At 35.5% G+C, this 19,695-nt stretch overlaps 1 protein-coding gene across 1 annotated transcript in view; it reads left to right on the forward strand.

The window, feature by feature from the left end:
* The window catches only part of LOC108740489, a 236,422-nt gene that overhangs the window by 116,553 nt on the left and 100,174 nt on the right, over positions 1 to 19,695 (forward strand). The window contains exon 3 of the mRNA XM_025981020.1: positions 7,764 to 7,818. The gene's annotated coding sequence lies outside the window, so the exon portion shown is untranslated. The remainder of the gene's footprint in view (positions 1 to 7,763; positions 7,819 to 19,695) is intronic.

A 19,695-nucleotide genomic window follows, 5' to 3' on the forward strand; every position in this document is an offset into this window, starting at 1 on the left:
GCTACGCCGGGATTCGTTTTCAGCAAGTAGATATCCACACAAGTGGACCTTGTTGGAGCATACGTAATCCTAAAATGTAGCATTGTATTACAGATGGCGTTTACCGCGCCATTTGTGGTATTTTCTAAAACGCGCTGTTAAGACAGCAGGTAAAAGTTGGTCTGTGGATCGCGATTTCGATCTTTTTCGATCTCATCAGCGCGTCATAGACAGTTTCGACAGAACACAGACCACTTCGAATTATTTAATTAAATGTTCGAACATTTTGATAGAATATGCAAAGGATGTTTTCAACACCTCATCATTTTAAAAGTGCGCTTGACAGTCCGCGAATTTCTGACAATTCAATGGGAAATTAAAAACGTATTGTCAGGACAATTTTGCACTCAATATCCTTAATGGTTATCGAAATTAGTTCGACCACTTCAACTTTTTGATTGACGTCCAGGTAATTTGCGTACGAACTACATAGGTACATACATGCATATATATTTTGAACTACAAAAGATTCATTTCATTGTTGGACGCTGGGTGATGTTTGGTTATTGATTTCCACTGAAAACCGCAACCAATGTTAATAAACGTCACGGACTTTGAGCGACAGTTGTTTCATTTATCCGTCACACGTTATACAGGTTAATTTCCACGTATGTATATATATATATATATATATGGATACATGCAAGTACAGTAAAATTATTTAACGATTTCATTTACGTCATCGACTTAGTCGGTACGAAGCAATACAGAAAGTAATGAAAAAGTTGAAAATAGGCGAAATATTAGGAAATACATCTATGTAAGGTACGTTTGGGAGTTGTGGTGATCATTGTAGTATTGTTTGTATAATTGAACTGGGCACTACATCAAATTGTACTTATTTGTTAGCACTTAACGTCTTTTTAATCCATGATTTAAAAAAATGCAATATTCATTACATTCAAGTCGATATTCTTAATCACACAAAGACTTTTTCAAACATCACTTAATAAACTCACAATTAGTTGCAAACTAGGTTTAAATTCTATCTTATTCTAAAATCATGAATATTATAAGGGAGTCCAAACATATATGAAAATAATTTAATTTAATAAATTTTAATAATGAACTATCGTATTTTGTTCGTTTTCAAAACCTTTCGATTTCTTCAAGTAATCGGTAAAGTTAGAAAGAAAAGCTACGGCTTGTTAAACATTTCCTCGTTTTATAACGATGTCTAGACCTTGCTTAATAACCATAACGAACAGCGACCTGTAATATTCTTGAAATACAACTTAATTTTCCCACAGAAGGCACAGAACATGTTACTTCCGTATATTTATCGTACTTAAAAATTCAAACCAAAAAATTACATAATGTGGAAATAACGGGACGAAATTATAATAAACAAACTTCGAAGAAAAATTTCGTAAAGTGCTAACAACTCGTTTTGTGTATTTTCCGAAAATTCACTGAAGTATTTTTTGTTTTAAGTACCTGTGATTTTGTTTTTTATTAATAGACCATCGAAAGAAATGCGTTGACAGCAGTGACAAAGAGGTAAATAAACAAAAGAAATAAACTACATACTAAACAAATGAAATTTACGTATAATGTTACTGTTCTTGTGCAACCATAATATAAGAATGCACAGGTAAACATTTCTTATTGACATAACATTTTCATGTATTGACACAGCATGCATCCGATCGTAAGTAGGTGCATCGAACAGTAAAGGACTACACAATGTACATAATGTCATAGCCTGTTGTGTAAGCATTATATGTATATTAAGTCAAAAAGTTCACATGGATGTTAATATACCTTGGGTCTCCTCAGCACGTCGTAGACAACTCTGACAGAATACAGACTAACCCTACCTGTTGCCTATTGTGAAATAGCGTTTTATGAAATACTACAAATAGCATGGTAAACGCCATCTGTAGTATATTGCTACCTTTCGTGAGTTTCAAAAATGTTCAAAAGTATTTGTAACAAAATAATAACGAATTAACATTATGTCCCTACTATTGCTTCACCTTAATTTCAAAATAAGGAATAATTATTATTATTGATTATTTAGCTAATCTTGCATGAATAAAAAGATTCAGAGCTGTTTAAGTCGAAGCATTGACATTTTTCCAATTTATTAACTTCAATAACATAATTTTTAATGTAGGTGGCGCAATTCGAGCATTTAAATTCCTCAGAGTTCTCCACTCGAACTGCTATATGATTTTGTGATATGGAAAATGATCAACAATTGTAATAAAAATTTGTATCCATATTACTGCAAAGTGTGGCATTTTCATGAAAATCGTATTGTAGTGAGCACGAGTGTGTTTGTGTGCGATCGGGCACACGTGTGCGTGAACGGCTTATCGATTCGCCGATTAGCCGCTGGTCCCTTTCTTCGTGTACACCGTATTTGTAAATGTGTGTGTCGTACCTGCGTTCTGGGAAAGCAGTTAAACAGTTTAAACAAAAAAACTATCCGGATGTTTCCAGAAGGTTCCAGAAAGTAAACAAGAGTATTTAAAGGAAGATACGATCGCCGAGAGAGGGAAGAAATAAATTGACCGTTGCAGAAGTGAATCGAGAAATAAATTGACAGTGATAGCGGTGAAATAAATAGTGATACATCAACAGTAGTATAAATAAATTGAATAATTCATGACCTAAGTTCAGTAATAATTTAACAGTGTTTTTAAGTTCTTTAATAATTACTGTAAATAAATAGTTTTTGTCGTTATCAATCTTAGAAGTTAATTTTGTTAAATCCACGAACATTACAGTATTAACATGAATGAAACATAAAAATACTAAAAACGTGACTTTGTTTGGTCTATCAGCGTTAAAAATTCTCGTTCTTACTTTTTCAGTAAAACAGGCATAAACTGTACCTGAATGTTGTCTAAAACTTTTGTGCAACAAAGCTCTAAAAAACTCGTTTTCATTAGGTAATTATTATTTTGCGTGAATTTAAGGTACATTGCCTTGCGCGTCTAGACCTGTTTAAAATTCATTCCTCGCTTCGTGTTTCGCCCGAAATTACCATTTCACAAAAAGTCTTTCGGATCAACGTCGATGCTCACGTAATGTGGCTACAACAAACCTACAAATTACGTACCGGTACCGTCTTAAACGCCTAACTAAATGCAAATTTCTGTTCGTCATCGCGTCCATAGAACGCGTTTGCAATAGTTTGATTACTGACTGTCGACCAAACTGGTTCCTGCAAGTCATCGAAAAACTAACACCTACTATACGTATGCATGTTACATAGGAACGAATGACTGACTAGCCTCACTGACTGACTGACTGCCTGACTGAGCAATCGTGAGTGATGAGATGAAGACGATAACCTGGTCCCCGTTGTTGTCTTTTCTTACCGTTATTTTCTCGTGTGTCTTCTTTGTAACCAGGTTACCTAGAGTAGACACAATATGGTACTATACATGTAGGTACTACGACGGACTACCGTGTTCAACGGTAATGATGGTATTCGCATAACAATAATACAAAAATACGAAATGTTATACGAGGGTGGATTGATAAGTTTCCGGCCTAACCAAGAGATGACGCCACTAGGCCTACCTTGAGGTGACATTCTATAGTACCATCCTTGGATAGCTTGTAGCTATAGTTTCAGCCCGATCTCCTTGCTAGTGTAGGTTTGACAGCACGCTGAACAAGACGCCTCTGTGGTTTTCGTAAAAATGGAAAAGCAGGAAAATCGTGCTGTCATCAAATACTTTTATTTGAAGGGGTTAACGCCGAAGGAAATTAAAAAAGAGATGGACTCAACACTGGGGACATCCTCCCCGTCATATTCAACCGTTAAGCAGTGGGTTTCCGAGTTTAAAAAGGGTCGTGTGAGCACCTCTGATGGGCCTCGCTCAGGACGCCCCGTTGAGGTCACAACTCCAGATATGATCGAAAAAATTCATCAAATAGTGCTGGGAGACCGCAGATTGAAAGTGCGTGAGATAGCTGAGACCTGTAAGATGTCATATGAACGTGTGCAACATATTTTGCACCAACATTTGCATATGGAAAAGCTCTGTGCAAGATGGGTGCCGCGTTTGCTAACAGTCGACCAAAAATTGATTCGAAAAAACATTTCTACCGCAAATTTGTCATTGTATAAGCGTAATCCAAGCGAATTTTTGCGTCGATTCGTAACCGTTGACGAAACGTGGGTCCACCACTACACTCCTGAAACCAAAGAACAGTCTAAACAGTGGATTGGACCAGGGGAACCAACTCCAAAGAAGGCAAAAACAATTTTTTCGGCGAACAAGGTTATGGCTACTGTTTTTTGGGATGCAAGAGGTATTATATACATTGATTACCTTGCAAAGGGTAATACTATCACTGGTCAATACTACGCAGACTTATTGCAACGTTTGAGCCACGAGGTGAAAATTAAACGACCTCATCTGGCGAAGAAAAAAATCTTGTTTCATCACGATAACGCACCAGCGCACACGTCAATCGTTGCGACGGCTAAAATCAACGATCTAAAGTTTGAATTGATGCCGCACCCTCCTTACTCTCCAGACCTAGCCCCGAGTGACTATTTTCTGTTCCCTAATCTCAAAAAATGGCTTGGCGGTAAGAGATTTGCGGACAATGAAGAAGTAATCGAAGCTGTAAATGGTTATTTTGAGGAGCTTGACGAATCAGTCTATAGAGATGGCATTAATAGACTGGAACACCGCTATGAGAAATGTATCAGCCTTGGAGGAGATTATGTTGAGAAATAAAAAAAAAAAATTTTTAAAAACCTTGTTTTTCTTGGTCAGACCGGAAACTTATCAATCCACCCTCGTATTGGCTGTTACCAGATTCAAAACCGCGCAGAGGGTTGTATGCGAGGTCTGAGGTCTGTGTTTTTTCAAAAATTATTTATTTGTTTATAAATATCTATTTTGTACCCTTGTAAGTAACCCCCCCCCCCAGATATTATACACTCATGCCAAGGTTTTTTCCAATCCTGGAAGCACATCAAAAAATCATTTCTTGTGATCTTGTTCAGTTCCTCTTTCGATGCCGTCTTTATCTCCTCAATCGTAGAGTAGCGTCGGCCTTTCATGATCCTTTTCAGTTTCGGGAACAAGAAAAAGTTAGATCTAGGAAATACGGCGCTTGCGGCATTATTATTAGTGTTGTTTTTGGCCAAAAATTCAAAAGCAACTATGTTGTGAGCAGGGGCGTTATCATGGTGCAAAAGATAATTTTTGTTTTTCCACAAATCTTGGCGTTTATGGCGGATTGCTTCGCGCAAATTGCGCATAACCTGCAAATTATATTCCTTATTGACCGTTCCACGACTCTTCAATCGAAGAAACCAGGAAGCAAAACCTTCACATTCGACCTAACCTGGCGCGCTTTTGTCGGTCTTGGCTAGTGCGGCAGCTTCCATTAGTATGATTGATCTTTGGTTTCCACGTCATAACCATAAACCCAAGATTCGTCACCAGTTGTGACTCTCTGGAACGAATTTGGGTCGTCGCGGACAGAGTCCAACAACTCCTTAGCAATGTTAATCTGTTGCTGTTTTTGGTAGAAATGGAGCAGTTTTGGTATGAATTTCGCAGCGACCCGTTTCATGCCCAAATCATTGGTAATAATCGAATGACAGAAGTCATTTATTTAATTTATAGTTGGTATAAACGGAAAGTGAATTTTCACATTAATATTTGATGTTTATATTTTATTATTAAATAACAATTTCAGTAATGAAATTTATAGAATGCGTATCGCATTTATTGTCAATATTTAAAGTCTTTCAGTTGAAAAAATCACTGTTATTAGACAAAAACTCCAACTTTTTGATTAACATTAAGAAGTTTTTCGTGGAAATTCGATGAAAGGGCGAAACGTTGACGTTTTTGTCCAGTAAAAGTGTTTTTTTTACCGGAGAGAGTTCATGTACTGTTAAGACAATGCCGATCAAGAAGATAATGAAAATTTTGTTACAAACGACATGACCCTACGTTATCCATTGTTCTATTGCCTTTGCGATATAGGTATGTAAGTAAATTTTTTCCGATAAGCATTCCTACCAACCGCTTAGTTAAATAACGGCGACAAGCATCTACGCAAAAAAGTTATGAAATACGGGAAGTAAGAAAAGTGTTTCGTTCAAAGATGAAAGATGATACTGCTGGCACGACATTGTCTTTAAGGAGTTGTTGCTTAGCAGTTGCGCGCATATGGAGACCCACCACTATGACGGGGACAATGAATAATAACTCATTACAAACGGCGAAATGCAAACGTAATAAGAGAGTAATGTATTATTGTTCTTGTTGTTTTGTAACGATACGGCTTACAGTACCAAAAAAAAAGTGAATAAAAGTAAGACACGTTAAAGCGGCGTTACATCAGAATGCGACCGGATCGTTTATCAAAGGTGTTGCATTGTCTTCTTTTCATAAGAGGAACATAAAAGCAGGATTAACGCTTTCTGATGGCCGAGAATTTTTAGTAGGTATGTACTATCGTGTAATCAGACACTTCTCGTATTTTAATCTAATTAATTTATTTTTCAAATTATTCACTAGAATTTGATTTTATTAATCAATATAGTTCTTTTCGAGGGCAATACAACGATTATAGCGATCATACAATTTTTCGATACCATTTTTATAATACGATTTGTCTTTACCCTCAAAATAGGCTTCAGTTTCGGCGATTACCACTTTATCGGCGCGAAATTTCTGTCCAGCGAGCATCCTCTTAAGATCTAAGAATAGAAAAAAGTCGCTGGGGGCCAGATCTGGAGAGTACGGTGGATGCGGAAGCAGTTCGAAGCCCGATTCATGGAATTTTGCCATCGATTTCATTGATTTGTGACACGGTGCATCGTCTTGATGAAACAGCACTTTCTTTTTCAAACAACAAAAGTTCTTTCACTAAAAATGCTATAACTCAGATACTAATAGTGCAACAGCTGTCAAATTTATATAAGTGTCTTTTGAAGGTTAGGGTTAATTAAAAATCATATGGATTTGATACTAGTAGAGCCATGTATGGATTTGTTTTAGAAAGATTCCATTCCAAAATTCAGGTTCCAGAGAATTCTGGTTTTCTTTGTTATACTATCATCAATTCACTAGGCCACCCTTAACGCTACTTCATGTACGGGGGTTTGCCTCCACGTAACAATGCGTTTGTGGGTTAATTTCGGAAGACGAAGACTGTATTGAAACTAGGCTTTCCGTCTACTTTTATATTACCATATAACCTTACTTTTATATTAGTGTACCCTATAACCTTACTTTTATATTAGCCTACCCTATAACCTTACTTTTATATTAGTCTACCCTATAACCTTACTTTTATATTAGTCTACCTTATAACCTTACTTTTATATTAGCCTACCTTATAACCTTACTTTTATATTAGCCTACCCTATAACCTTACTTTTGTATTGGCCTACCCTATAACCTTACAATTATATTAGCCTACCCTATAACCTTACTTTTATCGCAGGAGCAACTTAAGATCAATATCTGATTGAATGAGAACTAAATAATAAAAACAATCCAAAGGAATGCAATACATAAATATTTTAAGAAATTTTAAAAACCATAACAATAATAAGAATAATAAAAATAGTATTAGTTTCTAGGTCAATTATATCAGGAAACCAAACAGTCACTTAACAGAACAGTATTTTGTACCACTAATTTGTTAACCTCATACATTACGCTAATGTAATAACACCCGACGACCTATTATGCAATTAAAAATATTGAATTAATCTTTTTCAGGTTCCGGCTTTAATACATGCCATTAGCCAGAACGATACACGGTGATTTTTGCTTGGTAAGTACCAACACACAATTCAATCTAGTGGTTAGTGGCTATTGTTTTATACAAAGCGTTGTAATTATTCTAAACGCAATAAACGGTGGCAGCATTGTACTAAATTACTATATAAGGTTATTGCTACCGTTTAACGACTAATTAAAATGTGGTTTATTGTTTTATGGATCAATAAAATCCAAAAAAAAAACATTTACGAAATAGGTGCAATTCCATTAAAAATTTTATGTTCAATACATGGACGCCTACACGTTGCTTTTAAAGCATCCCAGATAAAATATTACCTTAAGCAAATTCATTTGGTAGGCCTCACAAGGGTGCAGTTTAAACAGTTTCAATATTGAATAAAATAATTCGAAATGTCGAAACTGCCATACGCGGGTCGCGATTTCGATCTGTTTGGATCTCATCAGCGCGTCGCAGACAGCTCCGACAGAACACAGGCCAACTTTTACCTGCTGTCTTAACAGCACGTTTTAGAAAATACCACAAATGGCGTGGTGAACGCCATCTGTGCTACGATGCTACATTTTAGGACGTGCCTATCACGTTGAGGTTGATTACGCCGGGATTCGTTTCAGCAAGTAGATATCCATATATTTAAATGGACCTTGTTGGAGCATACGTAATCCTAAAATGTAGCATCGTACTACATTCAAATGAAAATGTAAACAAATATTTGAATATAAACGATTCCAACTACTATAGCATCTTCTCTAATCTTTTATGAAGAGTCGTGAAAATTAAAAACCGCAAAAATATTACGTATTTGATGTTCTAAATTGTTTTACGTAGTAAGTTCTAGCCAACTTGTATCATAATGCCTACGTTGATCTTATACGAGTCCATTCTCTTTTCCAATTCGAACTTAAGTCAGTGAAAGTTACATGGTCTCAAGGTGATATTTAGTAAGGCTTGGATCTTGGATCATGACTGTGTAACGGTAACGTGGTGTCTTTGTACTCATTGTTTCGAAATGTCGGGTTCTTATTATAAGATTTCTTGATATAACCTTGTTATTTCGAGCACCATGTAGTATTGTGTACAAAAATTACTATAAAACGCAAATTGCTTATTATTGTATTATGATCTATGTCTAAGTACTTATTATATGTACATATACAGGGCTCATATTTTCGAGGAAAATATGAAGCAAATTGAAGTCGTAATTACAAATGTAATAATATAATTGTTTTTTCAATTACATTTTTCTAATCATTTCGCCAGTGTTGGAATTCGACTTTTTTCTGTAGGTAACTCTTAATATCAAATATGTTCAAAATTCGAATTTTATTAATTTCATAATTTGGAATTTAACGTTCGCCTTTATATTTCCAATCCTTTTCAATTTGAAGTACCTACTCGGTGACTTACGATGTCAAGATGACGAAATAAACAATCACGCATCTGTTAAGATTACATCATTTAAGTCTCTGGTTAATCTTTTTATCAAATAAATTTCTTCTCATTGGAATTGAATTAAAAAATTAATAGTAAAATACAAAAAAAGAAACAAAAGAATTCCCATTTCATACATATATAGCTCAGTGATAAGAGTAGTCGTTGGCGTGCTGAAATGAAGCGGTTTCCAGACCCTTTAGAAACTCATCATCATCATAAGGTCATCAGTCCTAAGACTGGTTGGACACGTACCTCCACTCTTTCCTATCCTGAGCTAAACTTCGCATTTCCCTAAAACTAGAACAGCCNTTTTGTATATATTTCATTAAATAGTTATGGATTAAATACATGTAATTTGAAGACAACTTAATGAGATATTTAGAATCATTTTTAAGAATAACTCATGTACGTACCTAGCAACTGTTACTCTTAAATCTTATCACCTTATCATAAGTGTTTATTTTCTTTATAAAAAATTAGGAAACAATATTCTAATTGTAAGAGAAATTTACCTATTAAAGAATGGAAAACTTTCGATCTCCATAATATACGCATGAAAGGTACGCTTTAGCCTGTTATTTTGTCGTCGTTTCATAAAAAATCAATATTGAATTCGGTTATCTATCTTTTCGATAGGTAAATGGTGATTATGCGGTGATATCGCCAAGAACTCTGCATTATTTTAGACCTCAATATATTGCCACAAAATCTGTAGAATAATGAGTACCATGGTTTCTGTCGTAAATTAAAAAATAAAATTATGGTAAGATGTAATACATTACTATAACTAAAACTATGAGAAAGGCAAACCTTAATTATGCAAATGTATTTTACAACTGGACAATGACTTACAGGTTCGTAATACATATTTTATATAATTTCGTAATACGCTAAATAAAGTTTCTATAGTCGCTTCAGTTTAATTTTGCCGATTTTAGATTATAAAGTCAAAATTGTAAATCATTTACTTTATTATTTATTACTGGCACAATAAATCTGCTAATCCATATATCTACTACAAGGAAGAGAATGATACCCTTATCTTTCGTGTTTCGCTAAAAAGTAGCCGATTTTCGATGTTTAAGGAGTAAGAAAGGTTTTGGTTTGTAAATTCAAAATTGTTAATCATTTACTTTATTATTTATTACTGCAACAATAAATCTGCTAATCCATATATCTACTACAAGGAAGAGAATGATACCCTTATCTTTCTCGGTTAGTCGCAGGCAACGAACACTGCAAGTACGAGGGTGGATTGATAAGTTTCCGGCCTGACCAAGAAAAACAAGGTTTTTAAAAATTTTTTTTTTTTATTTCTCAACATAATCTCCTCCAAGGCTGATACATTTCTCATAGCGGTGTTCCAGTCTATTAATGCCATCTCTATAGACTGATTCGTCAAGCTCCTCAAAATAACCATTTACAGCTTCGATTACTTCTTCATTGTCCGCAAATCTCTTACCGCCAAGCCATTTTTTGAGATTAGGGAACAGAAAATAGTCACTCGGGGCTAGGTCTGGAGAGTAAGGAGGGTGCGGCATCAATTCAAACTTTAGATCGTTGATTTTAGCCGTCGCAACGATTGACGTGTGCGCTGGTGCGTTATCGTGATGAAACAAGATTTTTTTCTTCGCCAGATGAGGTCGTTTAATTTTCACCTCGTGGCTCAAACGTTGCAATAAGTCTGCGTAGTATTGACCAGTGATAGTATTACCCTTTGCAAGGTAATCAATGTATATAATACCTCTTGCATCCCAAAAAACAGTAGCCATAACCTTGTTCGCCGAAAAAATTGTTTTTGCCTTCTTTGGAGTTGGTTCCCCTGGTCCAATCCACTGTTTAGACTGTTCTTTGGTTTCAGGAGTGTAGTGGTGGACCCACGTTTCGTCAACGGTTACGAATCGACGCAAAAATTCGCTTGGATTACGCTTATACAATGACAAATTTGCGGTAGAAATGTTTTTTCGAATCAATTTTTGGTCGACTGTTAGCAAACGCGGCACCCATCTTGCACAGAGCTTTTCCATATGCAAATGTTGGTGCAAAATATGTTGCACACGTTCATATGACATCTTACAGGTCTCAGCTATCTCACGCACTTTCAATCTGCGGTCTCCCAGCACTATTTGATGAATTTTTTCGATCATATCTGGAGTTGTGACCTCAACGGGGCGTCCTGAGCGAGGCCCATCAGAGGTGCTCACACGACCCTTTTTAAACTCGGAAACCCACTGCTTAACGGTTGAATATGACGGGGAGGATGTCCCCAGTGTTGAGTCCATCTCTTTTTTAATTTCCTTCGGCGTTAACCCCTTCAAATAAAAGTATTTGATGACAGCACGATTTTCCTGCTTTTCCATTTTTACGAAAACCACAGAGGCGTCTTGTTCAGCGTGCTGTCAAACCTACACTAGCAAGGAGATCGGGCTGAAACTATAGCTACAAGCTATCCAAGGATGGTACTATAGAATGTCACCTCAAGGTAGGCCTAGTGGCGTCATCTCTTGGTTAGGCCGGAAACTTATCAATCCACCCTCGTACTTTATAAAATGTGTGCATCTTTCTCTCTATTTAAATAGTTTACCGAGTTTATCTCTCCTTTATTATTACACTACCGATATCTTCGCGAATCTTAATTAAATTAGTGACGTTGGCAAATAATAAAAGTGAAACACACTGTACAAACTGTTTAAATAGAGAGAAAGATGCACAAATTTTATGAGGTATCTACAGTGTTCATTCCCTACGGCTAGCCGAGAAAGATAAGGGTTCTCTTCCTTGTGGTAGATGTACGGGGTTGGTAGATTTATTATTCCAGTAATAAATAGTAAAGTAAAAGATTTACAATTTTGGCATTATAATCCAAAACCGGTAAAATTAAACTGAAACTACTCTAGTTAGAGTAGTATTAGCTTTCTAGAAATGCAATGTTTAATTCAAGATCGGAAAAATGGAAAAGATGTAATGATGATGAATCATTTGTCATTTACCTACACCTACATATACATCGAACCTGGATAAGTGAGAGTTCAAGGGACCGCGATCTGTTTCTCTCTTATAGAGGTTTCTCACTAACCCGAGTTTCTAGCTTACAGAGGTACTGGAGGAATTTGTCTCACTTATAGAGGTATATAAAAATACGGTTCAACACATTGAGTTTTCGTTTAGACATTATGAGGAAGTACAGGACCTTTCTTAGCAACTGCTTTTATGAACTGACTGTAATAAGATTGATAAACAAGTCGGTACGCACATGTGGCTATAATAAAATAATAAAGACTTACTCGGTCATTCGCAGATTTGACCATTCGAATGAAATAAGAGTCTTGAAATTTAAGAACGAGTCATAAAATAGCAAAAGTAAACTGTCGCTTATAGAGGTATAGACAAGTATAAATCTCACTTAAAGAGGTTCACGCTTGAAAAATGACTGTCACTTATACAGGTTTTATGTTTCTCACTTAAAGAGGCTTTAGAAGGGCAAAATGACGGGACCTGGTAAATACTCTCATTAATAGAGTTTCCTCGCTTACCCAGTTCTCACATATCCAGTTTCGACTGTATATCATATTGTAAAATACATAATCATGCGTATTTTAACATCTTAATTGACCTTTCTTACTTCAACAACGTAACATATGTAATAACATGTGGCAGAAACGGTCCAGTGACGGGTTTCTCGCCTGTCCACGCATCGAATATCTCACCGATGCGAACGTATACGGTAAAGTCGTAACTAATAATGCGATCAAAACTGAAGAAACTTCGCACACTACTTGTCTTAGATTAAGTTGCAATTATGACAATTTAATCTTCGACAGACTTAATGCTCACAACGGGTAGGATGCAGAGCCGCTGTCCACCAGGTACTTACATAAATTTATTTTTAATGGACTCCGCACGATATTCTGCAGGGCAAAATTAATCAGCGAGTAAAAGGTAAAAGAATTCGTGTGAAATTTTAAAAGTAACGGACGATATGTTTTAGCAACATCGATTTTTATGCGTAACTATTTACTTTCGCTCATATTCATACAGGATAACTAACTTTTAAACGAAATAGTAATTTGTATTATTTTATAGAGAGCACTTTTTTTTTTAGAATGATTTGAAAGTGGAAATTGCAGTAAAGAAAACTTTATTTAAAACGAATTACTATTTATTTAAATTTAATTAAATTGTCGTTTAGGACATAAAGTGTATTTATCGAAATATTGAAATATGAATACGAGAGAATAAAATTTTCGACTTAATATGTGTTTAAAAAGGTGAGGTTAGGTTAGATTATATGTACATCAATGTTATAGTCAAAATCCATTCTCAGAGAGAAAATTTTTCAAAAGACGTCATCAACAGATACATTATCGGGTGACTTGTTACTAAAGGATTATTTTTCTTCAACGCAGAATGAATCGTTGCCATGATATGGCACATTATCATCATCATAAGGTCGTCAGTCCTAAAACTGGTTGGACACGCAACTCCACTCTTTCCTATCCTGAGCTAATCTTCAAATTCCCCAAAATTGAAACAACCCACATGCTTAACTATTTGCGAACAGTACCCTCCTAATTCCCGTTTCTGCCTCTAATATGTCTCTGACTAGACCTTCATGCCTGAGAAGGTGTCCGACTCACCTATTTCTTATTAACTTCCACAGAGTCCTCTGTTCTCCTATTCTTTCTAATACCTCTTCATTTCTAGCCTTCTCTATCCACGGTACCCTCATCATTCGCCTCTAAAACCTAATTTCGAACGCTTCTAACCTTTTCTTTTCCGCCACGCCCACTGTCCATGTTTCGCACCCGTACAGCACCGCGCTCCAAACATACACCTTTAACAACCTTTTTCGAATTTCTAAATTAACCGTTCCTTTGTATACCAGTATTTTTGTTTTACTTTTATTTATTTTCATAGAGTACCTTTTTGTCAGTACCGCATCCGTTTTATTTAAAGCTACAGGTCTGACGAAGGAAGCTGGCGAGCGATCGCGCAGGTACTTGCCCATTTATGACCTATTTGGGTAAGTCACTTGGAACCGATACACAAATAAGCTTTCAGTAGGCGTAAATTATAGTATTAATACAGACAGGACAGTAGCGTACTAGAAAATAATGTAAAAACATGACTTATCAAAAAGAAAAAATTAACCTATTGCTTTTGTTTTATAGTTAGTTTTCACATTCACTCTCATCATGGGAATCTCTATCACTGTCACCAACATCAACAATTAGTTCTTCTGTTTGTCTGTCTATTACTTGCTCACTGATCCCTATTTTTAAATATTTAATCTACGCCCCTGATAGGAATACTGAAGAATAAGGGCTGCAATCTTTATACCTAAAACTGCCTACTTTTGCCACCGCGCATCCATGCCATTTTAAAATTTCCGCCAGCTTCCAGCGTCAGGCCTGTACCTCTAACCCCTCCTATAATGGCACCATATGATATATTTTAGCTTTTGTTTCAAACACATTCAAATATAGGCGCCTTTTTTCATACATCCATGTGCGTGTACTTACAGAAAATACCACACCAACACATGTATATGTATACAATAGAGCTTGTTCTGTGTCAACTTGCGTCCTAAATGACAACTTAATTGGGATCCGTTTGAACGATGTTTGAATGACGGACAATATGCGTACCACTAACACTGATAAATTGCTCGCATCATTTAGTTAGTAGTTTCTTGCAAAGTAAAACGTAAAGTACCTATTATGTACTCATGGTTGGCTTGTGGTAGCAAATTATTAATCATTCGCAGTAAAACGTTTAGAGACTGATCAGACGTTACTGTCGAACTGAAGGTTAAATACAGAGCTCTAGCCAAAGGGATGGATGGGATGAGGAGAACTTGTGTTACTAATTAGGAGATTTGTTAAAAATAGATTTCTCTCATAATTTCGTGTAAAAACACCTGTTTGATTGATAACTGTGAATCTAATGCAGTGAGCCTTGATGTAAATATGTTATACAAAATAATTTTTAAGCGTTTATGATAAAACAGAAACTCTTTACGAGATAAACTCAAAATATCAAACATTACCACAAACCTTTTAGACAAAAACAATATTACAAGTGAAAATACTGAAAAATTGATTCTGCTGTATCCACCTGATTACATGCCTAGGTTCTAAGCACTTCTTATGCGGATATTATTTGATATATGCTCTTCTTTGCAAGGCATTATGAAGTTAGCTGCTAATTTGTAAGTATAAAACAGCTGTTGGGGAAGCTTTTCGTCTTTGTCAATTATTATTATTTACAGCAAGCTTTTCGGGGATTTCGAAAAAAAAAATTATTTACTTAAAATAACATAGTTAAAAATTCGACCAGGTCCATCATTAAAGAGGAGAGACTTGATGTCCTAATGATGATAGAAAGCGAAAAAGAGTTGACCTAAACAATATGGTAAATTTATGGACTTAAACACAGACGAATTCGATATTAACCTATTGTTTTAAGTACTTCTTTTATTAATATCAATATTTTAAGAAAGTTTTTCTGGTTCGATTCACCGCGAGACAGTAACAACAGCAGTAAACAGTTTTACTTCTTTAACTTGAGGTAATCTATAACGAGATGAAATTAAGTTGATTTAACATTAAGTTAGAATGATTTATTGTTCTAATTTTGCTAGATTAGTAACAGATCTGGCCTCAAATAAATTTAGTTTGATTTTGATTTTTCTTTTAATTATTTTTGATTATGTAAATATGACTATGTGACAGTTTTACTACTCTTTACTCTTGGTAATGACCAATTAGACTGAAATAATATTGTTAATTACTCATTACTTCACCACAAGAAATTTTCCTTCTCATTTTCATTAATATTTGCAGTAGCCACTTCTTCTGTTATTGTGATAAAGTTACAAGAACTTAAAGTCACTCATTCATATATTAAACAAGTAGCTGTTGCTTAGAATATAGGGCTTAATTTTTGGGCTTGGGATTAATGGTCGTAGTCTAGGATTATTTCTTCTCCTTTGGTGAAAATACTGATGGAGTGTTGCGACGTTCGGAATATTCTATAAATATCATTTCTCGAATGGATTACTTTTTATGTACCTACTTACGAACGAAATGAAATGTCTACGATATGAAATATGCGAACGAATATCAAGAATTTGCTGACGATAATTGGAACTTGTTTTCTGAATGAATTGCTCGATACTTATTAAAATCAGTAATCATATTACGCTATACTCCGGTAACTTTCAAGATAAACTGCATATAAGCACCTACAATCACACTACTTAATTGTCGAAAAACATAAACATGGAACAGGACCGTATTTGGAAAAATGACAGCGAGAATAAATAACTTTTTGGTGTTGAAACCAAATATGGTTTATTGACTTTTACATGCTTCTGACTCAAAAGACACATCTTGCTCATACTTTTAAATTCATTAAAATATTTAAGTATAGAATTTTGATTCTAATTAACGATTAGGACAATAAAAGATATAAGATTAATAAAAGTGTTAAACATTGAACTCTTAATACAAAATACGAAAAAAAAACACTAGAAAACGGCTTTTTGGCATTAAAATCAGAATTATTAGAAAATACTTCACGATGCAACTCTGGGAAGTTTCGGTAGGGGGTGACCATAAGCCACCAAGTATTACTTGATGATAGAAAATACCACAAATGGCGTGGTGAGCGCCCTCTGTAGTACGATGCTAAATTTTAGGATTACGTATGCTCTAGCAAGGTCTATTTAAAAATATGGATATCTACTTGCTGAAACGAATCCCGGCGTAGCACACCTCAACGATAGGCACGTTACCATAATCGAATAAAATAATTCGAAGTGGTCTGTATTCTGTCGAAACTGTCAAACGCAGATCAAGATTTCCATCTTTTTGGATCTCATCAGCGCCGCGCAGGCAGCTCCGACAGAACACAAACCAACCTTTACCTGCTGTCTTAACAGCGCGTTTTAGAAAATACCATAAATGGCGTGGAGAGCGCCATCTGTAGTACGATGCTACATTTTAGGATTACGTATGCTCCAACAAGGTCCATTTAAAAATATGGATATCTACTTACTGAAAACGAATCCCGGCGTAGCTCACCTCAACGTGATAGGCACGTTACCATAATCGAACAAAATAATTCGAAGTGGTCTGTGGAGCTGCCTGCGACGCGCTGATGAAATCCAATAAGATCGAAATCGCGATCCGCGTCTGGCAGTTTCGACAGAATACAGACCACTTCCCATTACTTGATGATGTTCACCGTGCTCACATTTGTTTTGCTTTGGTCTATCTTGAAAGTGAACAGAGTGTAGTCGTATTATATCAAAGATATGTTCTATGTTTATGTATGTCTGTCTGTCGGTCTGTTAGTTGTTGATTGCTCTCCATATCTGGCTACCTATGTACATACTTTTTTTTAAACAACGCAGACTAACTATTATAGTGTCTATTTGTATGTAGAAATGGGGTCGCTGCTACTCGATATACTGATTTGACTTTCACTCAATTGGTGCAAAATACTAGTTTAATACCTATACCTATACCTAACAAATGATTGTTACCGGTTTAATTAGAGAATTGGAATTTTGAGAAAGGTCTTTAAGCGGTAGTAACAACGAGTACGTACCAATATGCTCGTTATGGTATACTTACTTGTACAGTTGCTTTTTTGATCAGTTTCATAGACGTGATTGTTTTAAGTAACAGTCCATTGAATAGGTAGACTTTTGCGGAGAGTCGATTGTTTGAAAGTTGATTATCACAAATCATTTTCTTCGTTGAATTTAAACACCATATTGTAAGGTAAGGTTTTCCGACGTATTGAAATTATGAACAGAAAAAATATAATGGATATTTAGACACCATTGAGATAACAAGTTGCTAGAAATATGAAGGCTTCTTCAACACCTATAATTATTAAAAGCAACTAATAATAAGAATTGAGTCATTGGTGATTCTGGATCTACCAGGTTTCCAAGTCAGTTAGGTACAGAAGAGAAGAGAACTCGATTCTTATTACTAGTTGACTTTAATAATTGTAACCTTTGAAGAAGCCTCCATACTTTGAGGCGAAACGTTGGTGTGGTATCAATAAATACAAACCTTCGGTAAATGTCCAGATGATGGCCCCCACCCCTTTCGGGGGTGGGCGTGGGTGGAATCGAAAGAGGAGGTCTCCCCCACCACTGTACCATAAAAATATCGTGGCGGTCTCACCCCCATAAAAAGTTATGGGGTTAGATGGGGGTGGGGGTAGAAGGGATCGAAAGTGGTCATCTGAGTAAAACCCCATAAAAAATTGCGGCGGTCACCCCTATAAAATGTTATGGGGATTGAAAGTTAATTATTTTGACAATTTTCATACACTATAATTCAAATGAAATTCAATAAAAAAAAAATTTTCAAGCGGGTCGAGGTGGGAGATCGAAAGAGGGTGGTCACTTGAACAAAACCCGATAACCTAACTTAATCTAACTTAACCTATCCTATTGATAAAGATATTTAAATAATATTTTATATAACTTTCTCAATATTTTTATGTATTTTTCATTAGTTTTACCTTTGAATATTGTTTAAGAATGACTATATAATTATTTACATGCCTAGAAATGTATAAAAATTGGCATAATTATTAATTTTGAACCCCCATAACTTTTTATGGGGGTGAGACCGCCACGAACTTTCTATGGTACAGTGGTGGGGGAGACCTCCTCTTTCAATCCCCCCCACCCCCATCTAGACCTTTACCCTATCTTTCAGTTATTCAGTTGATTTTAAACAAATTACTAAAGAAAAGTTGTGTGTTATCAGTTCGCTGGTGCATTTCCATTGGCGGTTTTTCAAACGAGTTGTGCTCTGTAGTGTCGCTCAGGGTTCAATGTGGCGTCCTCCTTTTTTACGATGACTGTTAGTGGTATCAGCACGGACGGACGGTGGTGCAACGGTGTCGGCAGCGTCCTGTTACGTAAATTATTAGAATTCGCGTTCCGTATCAACACATCAATTATCAGGAAAAGTGACGGCAGCATGACATCGTCAACGTGGAAAGTTTACGTACTGGATGGTTGATGCTTTTTAGGCATTTTCTTAATTAGCAAGGGCAGTTGGGACAGATCACTGCAATCTATCGTATATTTTATTGAAATTTTTATGTAGTTAATTACAATTTTTAGATTCTTTTAGAACTGAAAACTAAATTATTTTATTACAAATTATTTCTCTTAAAAACATGATACATATTGATATATTGTTTTAATAAAGTGCCTTAAGAAATATGATTTTCTCTTTAAGATTACGTATCCAAAATATCTGAAAATTTAACAAGTGCTTTTGAGTTTTCTTCATTCAGATTTTATTCCACTGGTTGGAAAAATGACGAAAAAAAAGAAATTTCGTGTCTGTGTTTTACATTATATCTAACCCTTGAAAATTTAAATCAGTAATTAATATTGTTAAGCACATTATTTTTAAGTTTTATATCTGTGCT

Source organism: Agrilus planipennis, unplaced genomic scaffold (genome assembly GCF_000699045.2).
Source record: "Agrilus planipennis isolate EAB-ADULT unplaced genomic scaffold, Apla_2.0 scaffold10, whole genome shotgun sequence".
NCBI classification, from domain to species: domain Eukaryota; kingdom Metazoa; phylum Arthropoda; class Insecta; order Coleoptera; family Buprestidae; genus Agrilus; species Agrilus planipennis.